The sequence below is a fragment of the Mercurialis annua genome, linkage group LG2 (genome assembly GCF_937616625.2).
Source record: "Mercurialis annua linkage group LG2, ddMerAnnu1.2, whole genome shotgun sequence".
NCBI lineage: Eukaryota > Viridiplantae > Streptophyta > Magnoliopsida > Malpighiales > Euphorbiaceae > Mercurialis > Mercurialis annua.
In genome coordinates this window covers 25308091-25313253 of record NC_065571.1, presented here as the reverse complement: position 1 = coordinate 25313253, position 5163 = coordinate 25308091, and positions in this window count along the sequence as shown.

Here is a 5163-nt window from a genome sequence, read left to right as displayed (position 1 = left end):
TGTGAAACAATTGGATTTGTTTCGTAACCTTTGTAAACGTTTGGCTTAAATCACTAAAAAGGTGCAACGTTTTGATTTGTTTCGTAACGTTTGTAAACGTTTGGCTTAAATTGCTAAAAAAGTGATACGCTTGGTTTTGTTTTGTGATGTTTGTAAACGTTTGGCTTAAATCGCTAAAAATGTGAAATGTTTAGACTTGTTTCGTAACGTTTTAAGAGTTTTGTTTTGTTTCATAACGTTTGTAAACGTTTGGCTCAAATCACTAAAAAGGTTAATCGTTTTGATTTGTTTCGTAACGTTTGTAAACGTTTGGTTTAAATAGCTAAAAAGGTGAATCGTTTGGTTTTGCTTCGTAACGTTTGTAAACGTTCGGCTTAAATTGCTATAAAGGTGAAACACTTAGATTTGTTTCGTAACGTTTGTAAACGTTTGTTTTTGTTTCGTAACGTTTGTAAACGTTTGGCTTAAATCGCTAAAAAGGTGAAACATTTGAATTTGCTTCGTAACGTTTTATACATTTGGATTTGTTTCGAAACGTTTGGATTTATTTCGTAAAATTAGTAAGCGTTTGGATTCAATCAGTAAAAAGGTGAAAACGTTTGGATTTGTTTCGTAACGTTTGTAAACGTTTCGCTTAAATTGCTAAAAAGGTGAAACGCTTGGATTTGTTTCATAACGGTTGTAAACGTTTGGCTTAAATTGCTAAAAAGGTGAAACATTTGGATTTGTTTCATAACCTTTGTATACATTTGGCTTAATTCGCTTTAAAGGTGACACATTTGGATTTGTTTCGTAACGTTTGTAAATGTTTGGCTTAAATAGCTAAAAAGGTGAAACGTTTGGATTTGTTTCATAAAGTTTGTAAACGTTTGTCTTAAATTGCTCAAAAGGTGAAACGCTTGTATTTCTTTCGTAACGTTTGTAAACGTTGGCTTAAATCGCTAAAAAGGGGAAACATTTAGAATTTTTTCGTAACTTTTGTAAACGTTTGTCTTAAATTGCGATAAAGGCAAAACGTTTGGATTTGTTTCGTAGCATTTTTTAAACGTTTGGCTTAAATCGCTAAAATGGTGAAACGTTTGGATTTGTTTCGTAACGTTTGTAAATGTTTGGCTTAAATCGCTAAAAAGTGAAACTTTTGAATTTGTTTTGCAACGTTTGTAAACGTTTGGCTTAAATCAATAAAAAGGTGAAACGTCTGGCTTTGTTTCGTAACATTTGTAAAAGTTTAGCTTAAATCGCTAAAAAGGTGAAACGTGCAGATTTATTTTGTAAAGTTTGTAAACGTTTGGTTTACATTGCTAAAAAGGGGAAACACTTGGATTTGTTTCGTAACATTTGTAAACGTTTGGCTTAAATTGCTAAAAAGGTGAAACTCGTGGATTTTTCCCGTAACGTTTGTAAACGTTTGGTTTAAATTGCTAAAAAGGTGAAACGCTTCGTTTTGTTTCATAACGTTTGTAAAGGTTTGGCTTAAATAGCTAAAAATATGAAACATTTAGATTTGTTTTGTAACGTTTTAAACGTTTTATTTTGTTTCGTAACGTTTGTAAACGTTTGGCTTAAATCACTAAAAAGGTGAAACGTTTGGTTTTGGTTCGTAACGTTTGTAATCGTTTGACTTACATCGCTAAAAACGTGAAACATGAAACGTTTGGATTTGTTTCGTAACTTTTGTAGACGTTTTTCTTAAATTGCTAAAAAGTTGAAAGGTTTGAATTTGTTCCGTAACGTTTGTAAACGTATTGCTTAAATCGCTAAACAGGTGAAATGTTTTGTTTTGTTTCGTAACGTTTGTAAACGTTTGGATTAAATCACTAAAAAGGTGAGACGTTTGTTTTTGTTTCGTAACGTTTGTAAATATTTGGTTTAAATTGCTAAAATGGTTAAACGTTTAGATTTGTTTCGTAATCTTTGTTAACGTTTGGCATAAATTACTAAAAAGGTGAAACATTTTGATTTGTTTCGTAGCGTTTGCATAGGTTTGACTTATATTGCTAAGAAGAAGAAATGCTTGGATTTATTTCGTAGTGTTTGTAAACATTTCACTTAAATTGCTAAGTAGGTGAAAAGGTTGGATTTATTTCTTAATTTTTGTAAACGTTTGGCTTAAATTGCTAGAAAGATGAAACGCTTGGATTTGTTTCGCAATGTTTCTAAACGTTTGGCTTAAATTGCTAAAAATGTGAAACAATTGGATTTGTTTCGTAACTTTTGTAAACGTTTGGCTTAAATCGCTAAAAAGGTGTAACGTTTTGATTTGTTTTGTAACGTTTGTAAACGTTTGGCTTAAATTGCTAAAAAAGTGATACGCTTGGTTTTGTTTTGTAATGTTTGTAAACGTTTGGCTTAAATCGCTAAAAATGTGAAACGTTTGGAGTTTTTCATAACGTTTTAAGCGTTTTGTTTTGTTTCGTAACGTTTGTAAACGTTTGGCTCAAATCGCTAAAAAGGTTAACCGTTTTGATTTGTTTCGTAACGTTTGTAAACGTTTGGTTTAAATTGCTAAAAAGGTGAAACGTTTGGTTTTGCTTCGTAACGTTTGTAAACGTTTGGCTTATATTGCTATAAAGGTGAAACGTTTGTATTTGTTTCGTAACGTTTGTAAACATTTGGCTTTGTTTCGTAACGTTTGTAAACGTTTGGCTTAAATCGCTAAAAAGGTGAAACATTTGAATTTGCTTCGTAACGTTTTAAACGTTTGGATTTGTTTCAAAACATTTGGATTTGTTTCGTAAAATTAGTAAGCGTTTGGCATCAATCACTAAAAAGGTGAAAACGTTTGGATTTGTTTCGTAACGTTTGTAAACGTTTCTCTTAAATTGCTAAAAAGGTGAAACGCTTGGATTTGTTTCGTAACGGTTGTAAACGTTTTTCTTAAATTGCTAAAAAGGTGAAACATTTGGATTTGTTTCATAACCTTTGTATACATTTGGCTAAATTCGCTTTAAAGGTGAAACATTTGGATTTGTTTCGTAACGTTTGTAAACGTTTGGCTTAAATAACTAAAAAGGTGAAACGTTTGGATTTGTTTCATAACGTTTGTAAACGTTTTTCTTAAATTGCTCAAAAGGTGAAACGCTTGTATTTCTTTCGTAACGTTGTAAACGTTTAGCTTAAATCGCTAAAAAGGAGAAAAATTTAGAATTTTTTCGTAACGTTTGTAAACGTTTGTCTTAAATTGCTATAAAGGGGAAACGTTTGGATTTGTTTCATAGCATTTTGTAAACGTTTGGCTTAAATCGCTAAAAATATGAAACGTTTGGATTTGTTTCGTAACGTTTGTAAATGTTTGGCTTAAATCGCTAAAAAGGGGAAACATTTGGATTTGTATTGTAACGTTTGTAAACGTTTGACTTAAATCACTAAAAAGGTGAAACGTTTGGATTTGTTTCGTAACATTTGTAAAAGTTTAGCTTAAATCGCTAAAAATGTGTAACGTGTAGTCTTATTTTGTAAAGTTTCTAAACGTTTGGTTTACATTGCTAAAAAGGGGACACACTTGGATTTGTTTCGTAACATTTGTAAACGTTTGGCTTAAATTGCTAAAAAGGTGAAACGCGTGGATTTACCATTGTAAACATTTGGCTTAAATTGCTAAAAGGGTGAAACGCCTGGATATGTTTCCTAACGTGTGTAAACGTTTGGCTTAAATTACAAAAAAGGTGAAACGCCTAGATTTTTCTGTAACGTTTGTAAACGTTTGTTTTAAATTGCTAAAAAGGTGAAACGCTTCGTTTTGTTTCGTAACGTTTGTAAAGGTTTGGCTTAAATAGCTAAAAATGTGAAACATTTGGATTTGTTTTGTAACGTTTTAAACGTTTTGTTTTGTTTCGTAACGTTTGTAAACGTTTGGCTTAAATCAATAAAAAGGTGAAATGTTTGGTTTTGTTTCGTAAAGTTTGTAATCGTTTGGCTTACATCGCTAAAAACGTGAAACATGAAACGTTTGGATTTGTTTCGTAACTTTTGTAGACGTTTGGCTTCAATTGCTAAAAAGTTGAAAGGTTTGAATTTGTTTCATAACGTTTGTAAACGTATGGCTTAAATTGCGAAACAGGTGAAATGTTTGGTTTTGTTTCGTAACGTTTGTAAACGTTTGGATTCAATCACTAAAAAGGTGAGACGTTTGTTTTTGTTTCGTAACCTTTGTAAATATTTGGTTTAAATTGCTAAAAAGGTTAACCGTTTGGATTTGTTTCGTAATCTTTGTTAACGTTTGGCTTAAATTGCTAAAAAGGTAAAACGTTTTGATTTGTTTCGTAGCGTTTGTATAGGTTTGACTTATATTGCTAAGAAGAAGAAACGCTTGGATATCTTTCGTAAAGTTTGTAAACATTTCACTTAAATTGCTAAGTAGGTGAAATGCTTGGATTTATTCATAATGTTTGTAAACGTTTGGCTTAAATTGCTAGAAAGGTGAAACGCTTGGATTTGTTTCGCAAAGTTTCTAAATGTTTGGCTTAAATTGCTAAAAATGTGAAACAATTAGATTTGTTTCGTAACCTTTGTAAACGTTTGGGTTAAATCGCTTAAAAGGTGTAACGTTTTGATTTGTTTCGTAACGTTTGTAAACGTTTGGCTTAAATTGCTAAAAATGTGATACGTTTGATTTTGTTTTGTAATGTTTGTAAACGTTTGGCTTAAATTGCTAAAAATGTGAAACGTTTGGAGTTTTTTTTATTGTTTTAAGCGTTTCGTTTTGTTTCGTAACGTTTGTAAACGTTTGGCTCAAATCGCTAAAAAGGTTAACCATTTTGATTTGTTTCGTAACGTTTGTAAACGTTTGGTTTAAATAGCTAAAAAGGTGAAACGTTTGATTTTGCTTCGTAAAGTTTGTAAACATTTGGCTTAAATTGCTATAAAGGTGAAACGCTTAGATTTGTTTCATAACGTTTGTAAACATTTGGCTTTGTTTCGTACCGTTTGTAAACGTTTGGCTTAAATCGCTAAAAAGGTGAAACATTTGAATTTGCTTCGTAACATTTTAAACGTTTGGATTTGTTTCAAAACGTTTGGATTTGTTTCGTAAAATTAGTAAGCGTTTGGCTTCAATCACTAAAAAGGTGAAAACGTTTGGATTTGTTTCGTAATGTTTGTAAACGTTCCTCTTAAATTGCTAAAAAGGTGAAACGCTTGGATTTGTTTCGTAACGGTTATAAA